This window comes from Sorex fumeus, unplaced genomic scaffold, assembly GCF_029834395.1.
Source record: "Sorex fumeus unplaced genomic scaffold, SorFum_2.1 ptg000063l, whole genome shotgun sequence".
NCBI lineage: Eukaryota > Metazoa > Chordata > Mammalia > Eulipotyphla > Soricidae > Sorex > Sorex fumeus.
Genome location: NW_026606120.1, coordinates 27,456,041 through 27,478,136, shown reverse-complemented (window position 1 = coordinate 27,478,136; position 22,096 = coordinate 27,456,041). Strand labels below are relative to the sequence as shown.

Sequence of the window (22,096 nt, the reverse complement as noted above, 5' to 3'; positions counted from 1 at the left end):
TAGTTTGGCAGTCACACCCACAAACTGACCCTGGTGCCATATAATCTCATCAACGGCCAAGATCCAGAGTATCATTTAATAGTATAAAAAGCCCATGAAAGAGTAAGGAATATAACTGTCACTTTCCAAAAATCAGCAAGGAGAGAAATTGCTATCAGATAGATCTGGGAAGTGGAACCTTTTGAACCAGTCCACATGACAGAGGCATTAGTGAATGAGTACTGGGTTAGTTCCCATGCCTCCTCCCCAAAACGTGGATACCACTAAGGTTTAAGATGGATTCGGTACATGCAAAAAGACAGGAATAAGAAGATGTTGCTTGTATGCTGCTTAAGAGCACAGCACCAAGGGTGTCACTGATGTTATTGTGAGCAGAAGCCAGGAGTGCTGTTCTCAAACACTCACTGTGAATGGCCCGCATAAGGCACACTAAGTGTCTTAATGCCCCAGCAAGAACCTGCAATGTCAATCCCATCCCCCCTGACTGCCTTTCCCTAGACAAAGTCAAGGCATTTCGGTGGGCATGAGAAATAGAAATACTACTTACATGAATCTGAGGGAAATCAGAAGTCTTTGTTGGAAATGCAAAATGAGGCTGCCTCTGTAGAAAGCAGCCTTTGAGGGTCTTACAAAAAGGGAATATAGAACTGACATAAAATCCATCAGTTATACGTTTATGTACTGTAGAAATCAAAACAGGATCACAGAGATTCTTGTACACTACAGCATCATTCACCAAGTCAAGAGGAAGGTGAAAGGCATGCATGAATTTCTAGCAACGTATTGATTCAAAGGCATGCAGTATTCACTGGATGAACAGGTATCAGAGTCCATTGAGTCGACAAAAAACACCACACACTGGGTAACTTATGAATAACAGGAATTTGCTGCTTGCAGTTCTGGAGGATACAATTCTGAGATAAGGGTGACAATATGATTTTTGAAGGTATTGTCATACCCTTTTAATGGTGTTTTAGCTTATAATAATGATTTGTAGCAATGCCTTATAAACTAAGAAACTAGCACATAAGTATGGAACACATCTATATGCTTCATATAATGACATGTATTCCTCTATGCATAGTTTTAAATTCTTCGATGTTTCTTGCAGTCTCATAATTGTTATAGAAGTAACACTGGTTTATCAAATTACATATATTTTAGATGTACATCATTATAATTTGACATGTCATCACCAAGTTTCTATCCACAACCATATAGCTAGTTAATCACCATCCTTCTCTTCTGCTCTCTATGTCCAAGAGTTCAATTAGTTTTAGTTTGACCATTTCTTTATTTTGTGTCTTTTTAGTTTATGTAAGAGTGAAATCATGTCATCTTTTTTTATCTCTTTCTCAATTATTCCACTTAGCATAATACACTCAAGGTCCATATATTAATGGAAATGGAAATATTTCACCTTTTTTTATTAGCTAAATAGAATACCATTGCATATATATATAATTTGCATGTATGTATATATATATACAGATATATGCCACATTTATTTATCCATCAATGAATACTGATTTCCCCCAGTGCTATAGCTATTGCAATGAACATAATGATGCATGCACCTTTCAGAATTGGTGTTTTAGTATTGTAAGGATGAATAAAGTGGACAGTTTTCATGTTCATTGAGAGCACTTTAATGCTAAAATATTTTAATTTCTCTAATCTATCAATATTTTATTTTATTGTCTAGTTCTTGATTTCAGAGAACCAGGCAGGCTACCTAGAGTATTGCAGACACTATCACAGAGCAGTCTGGCAAGTTCCCCATGGTGTATTCCATATGCCAAAACCCAGTAACAATGATGTGTCTCATTCCCCTGACCCTGGAAGAGCCTCCAAAGTGGCACTTGCTAAAATCTCAGGGCTAGGACAAATGGAGACGTTACTGGTCAATGAACAATGATGAACAATGGGGTGGCAGTGATACAGTGATAGATTCTGGATTCCACCATTTACTTAGTAACACATACCTTATTACTAAACAAAAGTTCCTATAACTGAGTGGGTACCTTTACAGTGGCTAATTTATTGTAATCACATCTATTTTAAAAATAAAATAAGGTGAAGGCTTTTCTTTAACATTTGGGCTGGAGCAATAGCACAGTGGGTAGGAGCAATAGTACAGCTGGTAGGGCATTTGCCTTGCACGTGGCCAACCTGGGTTCAATTCCTCCATCCCTCTCGGAGAGCCTGGCAAGCTACTGAGAATATTCTGCCCGCAGAGTATCCCGCCCACATGGCAGACCCTGGCAAGCTCTCCGAGAGAGATGCCAAAAACAGTAACAAGTCTCACAAAAGAGACGTTACTGATGCCAGCTCAAGCAAATTAATGAACAATGGAAGGACAGTGCTACAGTGCTACATTTGGGATACAGCTTGCTCTCTCTTTTTAAAGAGGTGGTGGCTGCCTTTTTCCCTCTGGAAAGAAAGATGGTAGCCGCTTCGGAGCTTTCTGGAAAGCCAGGTATGAGCCGGTCGTGATGGGACGACTGAAACCTCATGGGAAGGGGGGCATTCCTAGCTCATTCTTCACGTCCTACCGGGGTCACAAATTGCCCCCACGAGCGGCTCTCCAGCATAGCCATGGTTCCAGAGCACAGAAATCAATCTCATAATTATCTGACTCTCAGCCGAAATACTTACAGGCTTAATAAGTAAAATACAAGAAATCCAAAATCACACAGCCACGACATCATTTGATTCTTGTAACCAGTTGTAGAAAACAAATTATTTCACAATGCCTTTTCAGCATGTCTGATTTGGGGGTGTAAACTCTAAATAATAATGGTGCATCTTTTCTCGAAACAATGAATCTAATCAAAGAAGATAGAGTGTTAACTAGAATTCATCTGCCTCACAGGCATTGGGAGGGTTGAGGGGAGGGGTTATTGGGGTTCTTGGTGGTGAAAAATAAGTATTGGTGAAGGGAAATGTGTTTGATAATTGCATAACCGAAACTTAAACCTGAACGCTTTGTAACTTTTCCTACAGTGATTCAATAAGTAAATAAAAATAAATAAATAAATAAATAAATAAATAATGAATTTGCTAAAGAGGGGAGAAGGGGACAGGTATGGGACCTCAGGTCTTTGGTGGAGGGATGTTGACATTGGTGGTGAGTTTGGAGAGAAAATATTAAATACCGGAAACTGTTATTAATAGCTTTGTAAATCATGCTGCTTAAAATTTTATTTATTGTTTGGGAGCTACATTCAGTTGTGCTATGGGCTTACGATTGGATCTGTGATCAGTGATCACTCCTGGTGGAGCTCGGGAGACCATATGGAATGCCAGAGATCAAATCGAGGTCATCCAGGTACAAGGCAAGTGATATACACACTGTATTTTTGCTCCAATCCCTGATTTTTTAAATTATAAATAAAGATAAAGGCCCTCCCGTTGATCGTCGATTTGCTCGAGTAGGCCCAGTAACGTCTCCATTGGAGACTTTGTTGTTACTGTGTTTGGCATATCGAATACTCTCGGTAGCTTGCAGGGCTCTCCGAGAGGGGCGAAGGAATCGAACTCCGGTCGGCCATGTTGGCCGCTTGTAAGGCGAACGCCCTACCCCTGTGCTATCGCTCCACAGCGGTAGGGCGTTTGCCTTGCACGCAGCCAACATGGCGGACCCAAGTTCGATTCCTCCGCCCCTCTCGGAGAGCCCGGCAAGCTACCGAGAGTATCTCGCCCGCACAGCAGAGCCTGGCAAGCCACCCGTGATGTATTCGATATGCCAGACACAGTAACAACAAAGTCTACAATGGAGACGTTACTGGGCCCGCTCGAGCAAATTATAAATAAATAAGAAAAAAATGTTTAAAAAAAGAGGTGGTGACATCTACACTCCTGAAATGTTAATTTGTTACTGTGAATATATAAAATCACTTAGCAGATTTTATATGTTTAAGGATATACAGACCTTTCTTAATATAATAGAGGGCAATGAAAAGCACAATGTATGAATGCCATCCTTAATGCCAAGTGCTGAGAAACTTGTTTTGCCTTTTAAATAAGCTTTTTTAATGCTTCTTACAAGACTGGTTTCAAGTCTATGAATCCTCTAAGCTATCGCCTGTCCCTGAATCTAAACATTCCTCAAATCTGAATGAAAGGCCAGCTGAATAGAGTAATTTCCGTGATGTGTTCAGTGCCTTGAGTTTTTGTACTATATCCCTCCATTTTCTTCCAGCTCATAGAGACAACAGATCTATTTTAAAGGGGCTTTCTTTGTATGTAAGTTTCATTTTATACCTTGCTATTTTCAATATTCTATCTTCATCTTTGGATATTGTCATTTGAGTGCAATATGTCTTGGAGTTTTCCTATTTGAATCTATATTTTGTTGGGACTTGTCAAACCTCTTAGATCTGGATGCCTGTATTCCTCAAGTCTGAGAAATTCTTTTCTGTGATTTTTTTGACATTGTTTCTTCATCAAATTTTCCTTCCTGTTCTTCCAGGACGCCAATAATTCTTACATTGTTCCCCTTGAATTCACCCCTTTGTTTGTGGTATGTTGTTCATTTTTTGAAGGCTTTTCTTCACCTTCTGTTATTTTCTAGCAGTTTTCACCATCACTCTTGGAGTTCCTTGATCTCTTCTTCAGTTGCTATTTTTCCTCTGCTCTACTGAGTTTTTAATATCTCCTACCGTATTCTATATTTCTGCTTTCTTGTGTTTTAACACTTGTACTTTTTTGTGCTGTATTAACCACTTGTGTCATTGTATCTTTCTTTGAGCTTATTGAATATCCTTCCTGTGGGGTCACTAAAGCCTCTGTCTAAGGACTTACTGAGCTGGTTGGTTCTAACTGAACCTCTGTATTACTGTCTCACTCATCAAGCTTGATGGGCTTCTTCAGTGGACTTGCAGTGCTCCTGCTATGCTGAGGGTGAATCTTTGCAGTTAGTGTCCCTGGGACTCCCTGAGGAATTTCACCAGGAGGAGCTCTTTTCCTTGCCTAGACATCTTCACCTAGTGATAGGATCTATATCAGTTTTATTCATTTCTGAAGGGACCTACATAATTGCCAATTTCATCTATTGAATAATCCATTTTTGTCCTACTTTGAAATATCACATTTACATTAATTCTATAAATACACAAAGCATGCTAGCTTTCTTCACTAATTTTCGAATGAATTTATTAATATTGACAATATTAATATTAATTGGTTTCAAATTGTCGAATTTAAGCTCCTAATGCATTTTCATAACTATGATAATTACTCCTTTTTATCACTTGCTGTTATTCTTCCTGCAGACATTTCCAGATGAAAATTCAAAAGATCTCATTTTTATTTCAGGTTTTCTTTAGAGTGAGCACATATCATTATAAGCACATAACATTATAAACTAAAAACAGACATTTAACTACAATGACTAATTCCTAATCTTATTTTATGCCCATTTGGGGGTGCTTTAAATGAATTTGAATTATTTCTTACTAATTTTGTTTGTCATTCTTTATAAATGTCATTCTTTATGAGCTTATTATTTAGCTAACTACAGGTAGAAAAAATTAATTGATTTTGGAAATTACTTTCATAAGGACTCATTTTCTTTTTTTTTCCCTTTATTTTATTTTATTTTTTTTAAAGTTGTAGATTTACAATTTTTTGTGCTTTGGTTTCAATTATACAATGATCAGATACCCATCCCTACACCAGTGCCCATTTTCCACCACCATGGATAATATCCCTCCCACCCCCATCCCCCCATCCCCCCTGTCTCTGTGGCAGGGCAATCCCCTGTGTTCTCTCTCTCCTTTTGGGTGTTGTGGTGTGCAAAAGAGGCATTGAGTGGCAAACATGTTCAGTTCATAGTCTACTTTCGACATGCATCTCCCCTCCTGGGAGGATCCTCCAAACACCCTTTATTTGGTGCTCCATTCTCTATCTGAACTGCCCTTTCCTCTAGGATACCTGGCTGGCCTCTAAGTTATGGAGTAATCCTCCTGGTGCTGATCTCAGCTATTCTTGGGTATTAATCTCATACTTTGTTACTTTATATCCCCCAGATGAATGCAATCTTTCTATGTCTATCCCTCTATTTCTGACTCATTTCGCTTAGCATGATACTTTCCATATTGTACCACTTGTATGTAAAGTTCATGACTTCATCTTTTCTAAGAGCTACATAGTACTCCATTGTGTAGATGTACCAAAGTTTCTTTAACCAGTCATCTGTTCTTGGGCATTCAGGTTTCTTCCAGTTTCTGGCTATTGTAAAGAGTGCTGCAATGAACAAACAAGTGCAGATGTCACTTCGACTATACATTTTTTCCTCTCTGGGATATATTCCCAGGAGTGGTATTGCTGGGTCAAATGGGATCTCAATTTCCAATTTTTTGAGAATCGTCCATACTGTTTTCCAGAAGGGCTGAACCAGTGGACATTCCCACCAACAGTGAAGGAGTGTCCCTTTCTCGCCACATTCACGCCAGCATCGGTTGCTTTTGTTCTTTTGAATGTGGGCCAGTCTCTGAGGTGTGAGATGGTATCTCATTGTGGTTTTGATCTGCATCTCCCTGATGATTAATGATGTAGAGCATTTTCTCATGTGCTTTTTTGCCATTCGGATTTCTTCTTTGAGAAAGTTTCTGTTCATTTCATTGCCCCATTTTTGGATGGGGTTGGATGTTTTCTTCTTGTGGAGTTTAACCAGTATTTTGTATATCCTGGATCCCATTCACAATTGTGCCCCCCAGAAAATCAAGTACCTAGGAATCAGCTTAAATAAGGAAGTAAAGGACCTGTACAAAGAAAACTACAAAATGCTACTTCAGGAAATAAAAGAGGACATGAGGAAATGGAAAGATATCCCCTGCTCATGGGTCGGGAGACTTAACATTGTCAAAATGGCAATACTACCGAAAGCATTGTATAAATTCAATGCAATCCCTATAAGGATACCCACGACATTCTTCAAAGAAATGGAGCAAACACTCTTGAAATTTATATGGAACAATAAGCCCCCACGAATAGCTAAAGCAATTCTTGGGAAAAAGAAAATGGGAGGAATCAACCTCCCGAACTTCAAACTGTACTACAAAGCAGTAATAATTAAAACAGCATGGTACTGGAACAAAGGCAGAACTGCAGACCAGTGGAACAGGGTTGAATACACTGACATCTCTCCTCAATCATATGCTCATCTAATCTTTGATAAAGGTGCAAGTAATGTGAAGTGGAGTAAGGAAAGCCTCTTTAATAAATTGTGTTGGCATCACTGGACGGCTACATGCAAAAAAATAGGCTCAGAACTCTGCCTAACACCATGTACAAAAGTAAGATCAAAATGGATTAAAGACCTCAACATCAGACCAGAAACCATAAGGTACACTGAAGATAAAGTTGGCAAAACCCTCCATGACATTGAAGCTAATGGTATCTTCAAAGATGCCACGCCACTGGCCGAGCAAGTGAAAACAGAGATAGATAAATGGGACTATCTTAAACTAAGAAGCTTCTGCACCTCCAAAGAAACAGTGACCAAAATACAAAGACAGTCTACAGAATGGGAAAGGATATTCACCGAATACACATCTGACAAGGACTCATTTTCATTTTTATTGTTTCTTGGAAGTTATTCTGGGTTTTCAAAGGGCAAATAATTCATCTTCATTTCTAACTTTTACGCTTTCGTATTTCCTTCTCTAATGGGATGTGCTTAAGATTTTTGAAAAATGAGACAAGAGACTTAGTAGTACTGAAAAGAATCATCTTTTGGCTCATATGAATCAAGTATTATTTTAAACTTTATTTTCAAAAAATTGAAATCTGATAATTCTCGAATTGTTTCTCTCTATGGTCACCATCATAAAATAACATAGAAGTCTAGGACATTATCATAATCTGAAGAAATTATAAGAAAAATTCATCAGCTTTTTGACTAAAACATACAACTATGCCCACAGAAACTTTGCAAATCACTGACATAGACTTTTTCCAATTGGTTGAAATTATCTATTTCACTTCACTGTTATTATTGCTCCCCTATCAATGCTGTGCTATAAAGAATGCTCAAAAACCTATAAATAAAAATTGATAAATAATAAAGTTAGGTGTAACACATATTGAAATAAATATGAAAAACAATAAGACAGTAGTAAACGCACTTGCATCCAAAGGCCAAACCCAGCTTGCTGCATATTTTTGCCAGTAAAGGTTTATTTGAACACAGTCACCACACTAATTTACTTATTGTCTTTGGCTACTTTTAGGACAGCTTAGGAGTCACAACAAAGATGTTTGTCGACTGTTAAAAACTAATTTCCTTCTCAGCCTTAGTATTTTTGTTTGTTTGTTTGTTTGTGTTGTTTTTTTTGGGAGGTAATTCTTCTGGGAGGTCTTACCCAGTGATACTCAGGACTTAATCCTGACTCTGTACTCAGGAATTACTAATGGCTTAGGGGACCATATGAGATGTTTGTGATCAAACCTGGGTTGGCCACATCAAAGGCAAGTGCCTCACCCTTTGTACCATTAGTCTGATCACATCCATCTTAGATCTTGAAAAACAACTGGATGTCAGCATTTTCAACTAAGCCCAGGTCTTAGTCCTTAGAAAATTCAAGGTTTACTGATCTAAGTTCTCACTACCTCCCCGTTCTAAGAGTGTAACATTCAATTATCTTTCAAGTCCCCAAAGCATGTCAAATATCATTTTAGAAAACCACATAATTTTATATATTGCATGTTATATATTTATGTTGTACATATACAGATATATGTACAACTTCTGTAAAATTAATTTTCATCATTGCTTATATCTATACAGTATGTCAAATGTGCTTTGCATTAAAAGCAGAAACTGCCTGAAACTCCAAGTAGATGGAACCCACAGGGGTCCTAAATCATGGGAGTTTATCAAGAGCTGTGATCACAGCGGTTCTGAACCACCAGACCTTTGCCGTGGGACCTTTTCTTAAAACCAATTTTCATCTGGCATCAACTCATTTCAGTCCTTTAAGTCAAAGTCATAAATCCAGGAAATTGCCCACAAGCAAGGAACTATAAGCACACTATACGCATGCATTCTTTTTACATCATGTGTGCAGACAGTAGAATTTGTAGATTTGACTCACTTTATTTTTGACCACTTCTTAGTACTACATCCTATATAGCTGAAATGTCTGAGTTGCAAGGAACTCAGAAGAATTCGCATGATACCCCAATGGAGATGTTTCCAAAACTGTTATACCCTCCATCTTCCTGAAACTGGGTATATCAGCATTTCTTCTCAGGGTGCATGTTCCTGAAACATTTTGATTGTAAGAAATAAACTTTCTGTTATTCACTGTTCCTGATTAAAACTGTAAATGATCTTTATTTTTGTGCTTCCCCAAAAGGAATTTTACAAGTTCACATTTAAAGTTAGGGCTGGAGTGACAGCACAGTGGGTAGGGCATTTGCCTTGTACGTGGTTGACCCGGTTCGATTCCTCCTCCACTCTCAGAGAGCCCGGCAAGCTACCAAGAGTATCTCACCTGCACCACAAAGCCTGGCCAGCTACCTGTGATGTATTCAATATGCCAAAAACAGTAACAACAAGTCTCACAATTTGTTGTGGGACATTACTGGTGCCCACTCGAGCAAATCAATGAACGGGAGAACAGTGCTACAGTGCAGTGCGACATTTAAAGCTGTGTCCCCCAAGCTTCTAACTCTGTTCATTCTCTATATTCCATTTACTCTTTCTTAATTTTGGTTTGCTTTTGGAATGCAACAGTGTTCAGTGCTTGCTCTTGTCTCTGTGCTCAGGAATTACTCATAATGGGCTCAGGGTACCATATATGGTGCCAGGTATTGAACCTGGGTTGGCCACATTCAAGGTAAATGCGCTATCTGCTAAACTATGTCTCCAGTGCTGCAATTTAAGTTTTTCAAAAAAAAAAAAGCTTGCATATTCTAGCAACACCACTGCAGCTACCACTTCCTTTAGGGAAAACTCAAGTTTTTGTTTCTAACATCAAGATTTGTTATTTACTTCTCTATTCCAGCTGCCATAATGCCCAAAAGTAGAGAGTATGGAAAATGTTGTCTGCCATGGAGGTAGGGGAAGCGGGGGTGTATACTGAGGATATTGGTGGTGGGGAATGTGCACTGGTGGAGGGATGGGTGTTTGATCATTGTGTGATTGTAACTTAAACATGAAAACTTGTAACTATTTCACGGTGATTCAATAAAAATTAAAAAAAATTACTGGGGCCAGAGCGATAGCACAGTGGGTAGGGCGTTTGCCTTGCATGCGGCCGACCTGGGTTCGATCCCTGGCATCCCATATGGTCCCCCAAGCACCGCCAGGAGTAATTCTGAGTGCAGAGCCAGGAATAATCCCTGAACATACCTGAGTGTGACCCAAAAGGCAAAAAATAAATAAATAAAATAATTATTGTTTTTAAAAAAATTACTATTGAAAAAAAATTTGTTATTTTGTTAAGGTAAAGGTAAAGGTAAAGGCCCTCCCGTTGATCGTTGATTTGCTCGAGCGGGCCCAGTAACGTCTCCATTGGAGACTTTGTTGTTACTGTGTTTGGCATATCAAATACTCTCGGTAGCTTGCTGGGCTCTCCGAGAGGGGTGGAGGAATCGAACTCGGGTCGGCCATGTTGGCCGCTTGTAAGGCGAACGCCCTACCCGCTGTGCTATCGCTCCAGCCATTATTTTGTTATTTACAGTTATTTTGTTATTTACAACTTTACCAAGTTAAAATTCTTCTGGACCTCACATCTTTCCCTGAACTTGATTACATATGCCCATTGAAACAAGTAAAAAAAATGTTATTTTTGAAAAACCAGGAAGTGCCATTGTATAAAGATATATAGGCTCTATCCCTCATACCAGAATTAATGTGAAACTGGCATGAGATGAATAAATATAGTGAAATGAAAACATTGTGAGAAATGAAAAACTAAAGTTCTCAGGAAAATAAATAGAAAAATTCAATAATTAACAATTTCAGTACAGTGTGAGCCTTTGGGGGCTGTGAAGAGATGTGGCCAATAGTGAACAAAGGAAGAACATTCTCCATGGAAAGCACAGATCCCAAGAAGGTTGATGAATGAAATTAGTCCAAGGAGAGGGACAAACACTGATGATATTTCTCATATACAGGCAATAAAGCAACACGGAGACAATGGTGGAAGGAAGGGGACAGGCAGATGGAGGAGGTTATGTTGGAATGTTTCATGTTTGAAGTCTTACAACTATCTACAAAATTGGTGCCTAAAATAAAATTTTATTAAAAAAATTTAAGTTCATCTCTATTGTCTCTGAAACCTACTATTAAGGGCGAGTGAGGTTGCTCTTGGATTTCAATGGGGATTTATCCCATGCAGCATTGTGAAAGAAGCCCTGTTAAACCTTCTCTGCTTGCATTTGGCTTAGAATCAAAATCTTCCCATTACTTAGCAGTCTCATGTGATGAACTGAGCTTTCCTTCTGTATGTGTTAACTACATATCTAGTTAGGGTCTATCTGAGAACAGCAACTTTGCCTTGATTAAATCCAACAAGTCTCAGCTGAGAAAGCATAACAGGCTTGGCCCCCCGGGAACATCAACCCCTAACCTAATAGTTTTCAGAGCCTTGGAGGGGGAAACACATCAAGAAAATCCAATTGCTGTCCATGGTGTTAAGTGCAATCAACAAAACTGTCCAACTATAATGTCACTGCCACAACAATAAATGAGGTGGAAAGTTAAGTACCCAATTCTTCTCAGTATTTGTACTGCAAACTAAAATGCCCATAAGTAGAGAGAGAGTAAGAAGGAAATTGGCTGTCTTAGAGGCAGGGGGTGGGGTCAAGTGGGAGTGGTAGGAGGGATACTGGGGACACTGTCGCTAGAAAATGTGCACTGGTAAAGGGATGGCTGTTCAATCATTGTATGACTGAAACTTAATTATGAAAGCTTTGCAATTGTATCTCATGGTGATGCAATAGAAAAATAAAAAAGGAGCCAATTGTGTCCCAGACAAAGTGAGGTACACAAAAGTGATCAGCATAGAATCACTAGGTGTTACTCCACTCTGCTGAAAAAAAAATAGAAACTTATTAAATGGCTAGAGCGATAACACAGCAGTAGGGCGTTTGCCTTGCACCCAAGCCAGTCTGTCCGAGCTGGGTTCGATTCCTCCACCCCTCTCGGAGAGCCCAGCAAGTTACCGAGAGTATCTTGCCCGCATGGCAAAGCCTGGCAAGCTACCAATAATGTATTTGATATGCCAAACATAAAAGTAACAAGTCTCACAACAGACGTTACTGGGCCTGCTCCAGCAAATCGATGAACAATGGGAGGACAGTGCTATACAGTCCTATAATAAATAAATCAACATTGAAACTAAAGTTAGTTCAGATCTCCAACAGTCAACATTAACCTACAGACCGTTCTTTGTCCCATGCCACATAATGTGCTTATTAATTCTGTTGAGGCATCCACTTATTAGCAAACATATATTAGCAAAAATACATTCTGTCACTGTCACTGTCCTCCCGTTGTTCATCGATTTGCTTGAGTGAGCCGAGGAACATCCCCATTTTGAGACTTGCTGTTACTGTGTTTGGCATATTGAATACATCACGGGTAGCTTGCCAGGCTTTGTCGTGCAGGCGAGATAATCTCAGTAGCTTGCCGGGCTCTCCGAGAGGGGCGGAGGAATTGAACCCAGCTTGGCCGGGCTGGCTGCGTGCAAGGCAAATGCCCTACTGCTGTGCTATCACTCCAGCCCAAATATATATTAGCAAACAAATTTTAGAATGACTGAATTAACACAAATCTGTTCCTAAATATTGAAGTATGAAGGGCAGAGCTCCACACTTAGCAGTGTATACTTTCCTGGCACACTCTTCTCTAACCCTGACTCAGGGCTTAGTTTTATGACTACACACATTTTATCCCTGACACACTGAAATCCTGGATCTGTAGGGCAAACATGTATCCTTCAATGACTCATCCACAACTCCATGATCTTCAGTCCTTAGTAGGGTGGGCAGGACTATTTCATCAGATCAATTTTCCTCTGATCAGAGACAACTGATTAAGACAAAATGCTTCCTCACAATGTAACGAATATAGGGTAGTAAAATCCAGAAGTCAATGAGCAGAAGGCACAGAACAGGACTCTTGGTCACTTGCAATGTCAGAGATGCTGCTAAATCCTCTCCTTCCAGTATAGTCTAATTGCTAAACTATGCAAACTGACCTGAATTTATTTCTATGATTTATAACATTAAAGGTGGAGACTTAAAGAAAAAAGAAGACAAACAAGCAATGATAAAAAAAATGCTTATGAACAGATGACAGTAAAAACAGTCAAAGAAGGAAAGAAAAAAAGATAGAAGGTAACAGAGGCATTAGGAGATGAAAGTGCCAAAATACGGGGGTATGGTGCTGCCAGCAGGTCAACCTATAACTGCAGGGCGAGTGCATCAGCAGCCTTATGGTGTCTTCAGACTTCCTGATACCCCAAAATTGCTGCTGTGCCTTTGGCTGGATCCCAAAAACTTGGGTCCAAGTTTGCCAAGAAATTAAAAGGCCAACTGTTAGGTATGTGAGAGCCACAACCCACAAACCACCTCCTGCTCAGCTATACATAATAAGCAATACAAAAGAGAGTATGGGGGAGATTGTCTGCCATAGAGGCAGGGGAGGGGTAGGATTGGGGGGAATACTGGGGACCTTGGTGGTGGGAGATGTGCAATGGGGGAGGGTTTGGTGATCGATTATTGTATGATAAAATTGAAACAGGAAAGCTCCATAACTATCTCATGGGGATAAACAATAATAATAAAAAATTGTAAAATTAACATTCTGGGAAAAAAAGTAATGTGGAGTTCATGCCCAATTCAATCAGCCTAATCAATGGCTGAATAAATAGCAGTACTCCTACATTATTGATTAAAAGAAAAAGAAAGTGCCAAAATAAAGTGGGATCCAGGAGATGCTGGAGGACACGTAACCTCCTGGGAACAGGAACTCAGCAGTCACTGGGCCAGATGGTCCTTGACAGATGAGCTCCATGTTGATTACATTGGCTGCCACACTATCCATGGCAAGCAAAAAAGAGGCACTATGAGACTGAGTGTTAGTGGGTAAGTCCATGGTAAGCCCAACATCAGGAATGGAGGTGGGATGGGAACTGACTCAGGACAGGCAGGAAAACTGAGGTGGCTGACTGGCAAAGGATACAAAAGGTCCCATGAAGATAGAGTAGGTGCATGGGGCTGGAAAGGGGTTCCCTAGAGCCCCAACACATACCAGACTGTCAGAACAGCAAACCAAGCCTAGGTTCATCTGGGGTCCCAAGTAGTACTCAGAGCCCAACTCGCAATAGCTTGGCTTTACACGAACTGTTGCACAAGATTTACATCATAAAATTATGGCCATGAATCAAAGAGCTCGGTATATCTATTGAGATGTGTTTCCTTATTTAGTCTCCGGAAACAAATTTAAAACATATTCCTGATTTCTCAGTGATCCTCTACCTGTTTACTTCATTGTCATCATCCACTCTTCAGCAGGAAACTACCTCTGACATGGCTGAGCTGGGTCTGCAGGGACACTTCCAGTTTCCATGGTCACTCTGGATCAAGCCTTGTCAAACCAGGGGCCTCCTAACTGATTAGCGAAAACTATTCTTGTCCATATTTTTTTAAAATGTGCATGTTTTGGTCATCTCATTCAAATAGTGACACCTCTCTATATTTCAAATAAATATTTGCTCAACATGTCAAACAGCTTAGATGACCTGAGTTATATTGAGTCTCTTGGTAAAAAATGAAGATAACTTTTCTGTCATGTAAGGACATGCTTATATTATGCCTCTAACCTTTATCTATTTATTTGTTGTTTTATTTAATTTAGTTTTTTTTTTAACTTAAACATTTCTATTTTAATGATAGGGGGCACATACAGCACTGGGTATTTGACATTTAAAATTTTTTTTCTTATTTTAACGAATCACAATGAGATAGTTACAGACTTACAAAGTTTCATGATTACATTTCAATCAAATAATGTTTGAGTATCCATGCTTCCACCAGTGCCCTTTCTCCATCACCAATATTCCCAGTATCCCTTCCGCCACTACCACTCCATCCCACCCCCCACGTCTGTGGCAGGCACATTCCCTCTAACACTCTCTCTCTCTCTCTCTCTCTCTCTCTCTCTCTCCTTTTGGGTATTATGGTGTGCAACGCAGGTACTAAGTGGCCAGTATGTTTGGTCCAGAGTCTACTTTTATCATGCATCTACCATCCCAAGTAATCCCTCCAACCATCAATTACTTAGTGGTCCCTTCTCCATCACAGCTGCCTTTGCCCACAGCACAAGAGATTGGCTTCCAAGCCATGGAACAATCCTCCTGATCCACATCTCTACTATCTTTAGGTGTAGTCTCCAATTGTGTCACTTTATATTCCACAAATGAGTGCAGTCATTCCATGTCTGTCCCTCTCTTTCTGACTCATTTCACTTAGCATGATACTCTCCATGTTGATCCACTTATATGCCAATTCCATGACTTCATCATTTCTAATAGCTGCATAGTATTCCACTGTGTAGCTATTCCAAAGTTTCTTTAATCAGTCATCTGTTTTCAGGGACTCGGGTATCATGTCATCTGCAAATAGTGAGAGTTTGATTTCTTCCTTTCCTACTTGGATCCCTTTAATAAATTTTTCTTGCCTAACTGATATGGCAAGCACTTCTAGTACCATATTGATATAGTAGTGAGAGTGGGCATCTTTGTCTTGATCCTGATCTTAGAGGGAAGGCTCTTAGTTTTTCCCTATTGAGAATAATGCTTTCCGTAGGCTTGTGGTAGACCACTTTGACTATGTAGAGGAAAGTTCCTTCAATGCCCATTTGCTGAGAGTTTTCCTCATAAACAGTGATGAATCTTGTCAAATGCTTTCTCTGCACCTATTGATATGATTATATGGTTTTTATCTTTTCATGTATTGATATGATGATTATATTGATTGACATATGAATGTTAAACAATTCTTGCCTCCCTGGGATGAATCCCATTTGGTTGTGGTATATGATCTTTTTGAAGAGTTGTTGAATTGTATTTGCTAATATTTTGTTAAGGATCTTTGAATCCGTGTTCATCAGGAATATCAGCCTGTAATTTGCTTTTTTTGTGGTGTCTGTGTTTGCTTTTGGTATTAGGGTGACTAGTGCCTCATAGAAACTCATAGAATTTCTGTTTCTTCAATTTTCTGGGAAAACTTGAAAAGGACTGAAAATAAGTCCTCTTTAAATGTTTGGAAGAATTCATTAGTGAATTCATCTGGACCTGGACTTTTGTTTTGGGGAAGACTTTTGATTATTGTTTCAGTTTCCTTGATGGTGATAGGTCTATTTAGGTATTCCAAATCTTTTTCTCTCAGCCTTGGGAGGTTATAAGAATCCAGAAATTTATCCATTTCTTCTGGTTCTCTTGTTTCGTGGCATATAGACTTTCAAAGTAATCTCTGATGATCTTTTGAATTTCCTTGATTTCTGTTGTGATGCCCCCTTTTCATTTCTGATTCGGTTTATAAGGGCTCTCTCTCTATCTCTCTCTCTGTCTCTCTCTCTCTTTCTTTGTGAGTCTTGCTAGTGGTTTATCAATCTTGTTTATTTTTTCTCAAAGAATCAGCTCTTCGTTTCATTGATCTTTTGGATTGTTTTTTGGGTTTACATGTCATTAATGTCGACTCTAAGTTTTATTATTTCCTTCCTCCTGCCTGATTTTGGCTCATTTTGTTGGCCTTTTATAAGATTTTTAGCTGTGAAGTCAGAACATTTACAGGGGCCCTCCCTTTCTTCCTTCCTGAGAAGTGCTTGAAGAGCTATAATTTCCCCTTCAATATTGTTATAGCTGTGTCCCACAAGTTCTGGTAGCTCATATCTTCATTCTCATTTGTTACCAGGTATCTTTTGATTTCTTCCTTGATAGCCTCCCTAAGCCACTGCTGTTCCACATTGAATTGTTTAATTTACAGGTGTTTAATTTGATCCTCCATATCTGTGTGTGATTAACTTCTATCTTTAGTGTACCACGGTCTGTAAAGACTTGATACAATTTATATCTTTCTGATTTTATTAAGGTATGTTTTGTAGCCCAGCACGTGGTCTATCGCAGAATCTGTTCTTGGAATCTCTCCAGGGTGGTAATATTTCACATGAGTTGCTATAATTCACTGCTTCAGGGAATTAAATACATCCTCTATGATTCCCAGGAAAAAAGGCTCTCTGAAGTATGAGCCTGTATCTCCTGGACTTCTTCCCAGAGTCTCTTTCCTTTGCTAATTTTTCTCAATACCCTTTAATAAAGCATAGTCTTGACTGTAAATATGTATTTGGGTTTGTGGGTGATCCCAGAGGGTCAGCTTGTAGGAGAAGTCTTCTTCAGGCCTGCTAGGAATACAAGAAGCGCTGCAACCCCCATAAAGAAGGACCCTGCCATATCTATTCAACTTCAAGCCTATAGAAACTAACATGGTAACTCTGCAATAGATTAAACCACTAAGTATGTGTGACCTGTTCCAGTGTTGATAGAGAGCCAATCAGGAGGTAAGATGACTAAACAGATATGATTTTCATTAATAAATAATGTAAATATTTTAAGGAAATTATTTGACATCTTAAGTTCATATTAACAGTTCACTTGGAAACAACCACCTGGGAAATGGTAGAATTGCCTTGGGTAAGGTATATGGAAAAACAGTCAACGCTAACAAAAAAGGGCCAGGGAATAACCTCAGAGAATCAATTAATAAGATTTATTGATTTGAAATCAATTGGGTCCACAGACCAAGAGAAGATGACTCATGTAAGTCATGGTGTGGATGCTGAAGATGCAAGGAAGAAACTCCTTCTCAAAGGAGCTCAGAATGTAGAACAGAAGCAATCCATTTTTCACTAGAGCTGCAAGGTCCAGTTAGCTGAAGAGATACAAAAGCATGCAGTGTGATGAACCAAGAAGAGAAATCTGAACAGAAGATGTGGTTCAGAGTACACAATTGGCATCCATGAGGCTGAGTTTAATGCCCAGCACTGTCAAAAATAAATGGCATTCTGAAAAAGGCTCTGCTCACTGCTTATATCAGCCAAAACTATTTCTGCTCAGCTCTAGTCTTCATGAAGTACTAGGGTTCCAAGGAAGGAAGGCAGGGAATACGTGCAAATGAGACAGGGGCCTCATCAGCTTTTACAGAATCTGCTGTAAAAGCTGATGAGGTTGCTGATCAACAGCCAACCTCAGGTGCATAGTCTAGAATAAACAGTACCAATGCTGTAGACACGATTTCACCAAGTATTTCTGCTCTGTGAGCAAACTGTCATGTGATGATGCCAACCAGGTACTGAAACCCTTCAATCTTCTTGGTTGGATGGCAAAAATATGAAACAATGCATCTAAGTTATTAATTTTCAAAATAAATATAGCTGTGCTCAACCTAATGGAATCAATGATGGACAACATATATAAAAGTGTTTCCAAATTTCTATCGACTTATGAGGCAGCTTACAGTGTTGGTATACAGCAGAAGCAAGAGAAAGCTATGAATGAGGAATCTTATCTCTTCTCTTCAGGAAGTACCTTCTTCAATTGCTTTGCCAGCAACATGGAGAATTAAATACACTATGACATTTCCACCACTGCAAGTCACACATTTCTTGACATATCTCCATCATTAATTGGTAATATATAAGTTTTGAACAAAAGTTCTCTATATAAGCAGATGCTTCATTAAGATTTGACTATCATTCACTCTTAATTTTATCCTGACCATGTTTGGACATTGTGGCCTAGACTTAGCTCATTAATATCTGCTTCTAATAATCCACGTAGCAACTGTTTATTGGGAGTTTCTGAACAAGTACATGTCGATTCTAGCAAATCTCCTTCCACTTTGTTCTTTTATCTAGACAATTGATTAGTTCTTATTTCAATTTATATTAAAAATAACTAAGAAGAGTTCCAAAGATTAAAAGTAAACAGACAATCATCTATTAAGTTACAATAAGTAAAATTATTCTAAAGAAATTCAAAAGAGATCATTTGTTATCAACGTAATATTATCATCTGCTGCCTGTTAGCTTTATATATAAACAACATCGCAAGGAAATAAAGACTTTTAGACTTTCAACATGGTAATGAAGAAAAAAATAAGTATACAACATTCTTAGCCTAAGTTAAATGGTAGTTAAACCACATAATTCTTATTGTGACAAACACAATCACAACAAAATTTACCATTTTAAGTTGGAGAAGACATCTCTAATATTTCACTATATTATAAAAATGTCTACTTCTAGTTATTTTATAAATTACACACAAGCTGTGCTTAAAATGCCCCATGATTCTTATAATCACTTGCAAATATTTCAAGTAATTTAGGAGTCTCTGTTTTTATAACTTAGCTGATAAATTTGCAACAACTTGTAGTAGCTGGTGTAAATCCTACTCTGACAGGCTGTTTTTCAAAACAGGAACATACCCAGATGCTTTCTTCTCGTCGTGACTGCTTCCAATTCCTCCCACTATCACTGAACATCAGGAGGTAGCTGGTCACCCAGTCAGAGCTTCCATATCCTCCCTGTGTGGCCACAGCTGTGACTGTCATTCTCTCTCCAAGGTCAATTTGTAGCCACTGATATTGATTTGACACAAGTGGGGTCCAACCACCAGCTCCTTTTCATGAAAATAAAAATAAGAAAAATGGTGAAGAGAAATATATATATATATATATATATACATATACATATACATATATATATATCTGTACTGGCCTATAGGAATGTGATCATAAATAAAAATCCATAGAATTCAGTCTCAAATTCTAGCATATATAAGTCTTAATATTTACACATGTAAGCTTCTTGAATGTAAGATTATTCTGAATCATCTTTCTTACCCCAGTGTCTGATACGAACACTGGTTAACTGTGGATTGTTCATTGGGAACCAGTTTTCTGTTTCTACCATGATCTGAATATTTTCCTTGTGAGAAAGGCCAGGTCAGTAAGATTCCAGAATATGATAGAATGATGTTGGTCATATGCATGTTCTTTTCATGGGACTCCCAAACACCAGATACTTAGTGTTATAATACAACAAGAACTTAATGAAAGCGTATAATCTAAAATGCTGTACTGCTTTTACATTTAACTTGAAGCTCTGAAAGTAAGGTATAACACTTTTCTTTGGGGGAGGAAGTGTTCACTTAGAAGGAAGTACTCCCAGGAAGGATCCTTCCCTGCAGTTTGTCCACATTCAGATTTGGTCCAAGGTCTGAGGAGGCCTTGATACTCAACACCTGCTTTAATGACCAAACTGATAATCACCCAAAACTTTCTTCTCTATTTTTACTGTTTTCTCTTAAAGTCCCACCTAGTGTTTTAACTGGGAAGTCCATCTTGACTCGAGGTGTGGTTTAACTAACAGTTCCTATTACATGGGACTATATACATATCCACTGCATTCCCTATAACGATAGTTACCAGCCATATAGGTAATTAAAAACAAAGCTTAAAAAAATAAATGTTGGCATTTATCTAATCCTTTGAACTTTGTGTATTTTCAGTAAAGTTTTATTTATTTATTTATTTACTGGGTTTGGGGCGACTCCTAGCAGTGTTGAGGGCTTACTCCTAGCTCTGCACTCAGGAATCACTCCTTGTGAACTCACAGGACCATATCTTGTGCAGGGGATTGAACCCAGGTTGTCCACATGCAAGGCAAGCGCTTACCCATTGTACTATTGCTCGATCCCTACATGTAAAATTTTTTTGTGCATTTCACAATCTTTATCTGGCATTTTAAATGTTCCCTGAAGCTAGGAAACACCTATCATTTGTGCAGATAAGCAAAGGTAATGAGAGTGAAATAAGTACCATGTTGCCACTTATGCTGGTTAGAACTGCACCAGTCTCCCTCTCAGAGACAGCCACATCTCTGCCAACCTGTCTTCAACATCTGCAGGAAACAGACCTTGAATATTTCACATTTCCTAACTTTGGTGAAGAGAGCTTGTCCATGTGAAAATAAAGGTTTCTGATTTACCAGTCACACCAATAATGTAATGGAACCAGAATCCCCTGTGCTAAGGGGGCCAATTTATTCCAGAAGGATAGCATGGCCATGGGTGATCCCCACATCCCTGTGTGCTAATCTGAGCACTCACTCATTCACTTGTCACTGAAATGGATGCTTCTTTTTCTAACAGTTAGCTAAATATTGCACGTTATCCATTGCGCATTATCCATTGCATGCACAATATTGGGTCTGAAGCGATAGCACAGCGGTAGGGCCTTTGCCTTGCACGCAGCCAATATGGCCAACCCGAGTTCGATTCCTCTGCCCCTCTTGGAGAGCCGGGCAAACTACCGAGAGTATCTTGCCTGCACGGCAGATTCTGGCGAGCTACCCGTGACGTATTCAATATGCTAAACACAGTAACAACAAGTCTCACGATGAGACGTTACTGGGCCCGCTTGAGCAAAATCGATGAACAACGGGAGGACCATGACCGTGACCTAGCTAAATATTGGCTAGAATGAGAAGATAACATGGATATTCACCTAAAGATCTCAGGATACAGTGTTTTACTAACAGATAAGGGAGTCCATTATTTTGGAATAAAATCAAAACAATATAGAGTAGCAAAGGTTTTGGAGGGTTCACTTGCCCTTACAAGCTGGTAATATGGATCTGTGTTGCTTAAGCCAATCTGCTTGCACTATTCAATGCTACAAATCTTCTGGAAACTCCATATGGAAACTCAGCATGAAAACAGAGCCCAGTAGTGCATAATTATTATTCTGAAACACCAGTGCTTAAGGCACAGAAAAAGCCACTTGCCACTCTAGTTCTTCTACTGCCTCAAGTCAGATTGCCTCTCTCTACTGCCTGCTCCTTCATACAGCCTCAGACCCTTAGCTAACAAATGCATCATGATTTATACAAATGAGATCATGCATAGTTCAAGGTTCTAGAGCCTGGAAGTATCTTTCCTAGTCCTGGCAAAGTTGTGAGAGGCATGTGAGGTGCAATGCAAACCCAGCAAGAGGATGCATGAAGTACCTAATA

General features: G+C 39.0%; 1 pseudogene; it reads right to left on the bottom strand.

Moving 5' to 3' along the window:
- Nucleotides 1–22,096, bottom strand: part of LOC130035184 (contactin-associated protein-like 3) — a 201,800-nt pseudogene that overhangs the window by 168,732 nt on the left and 10,972 nt on the right.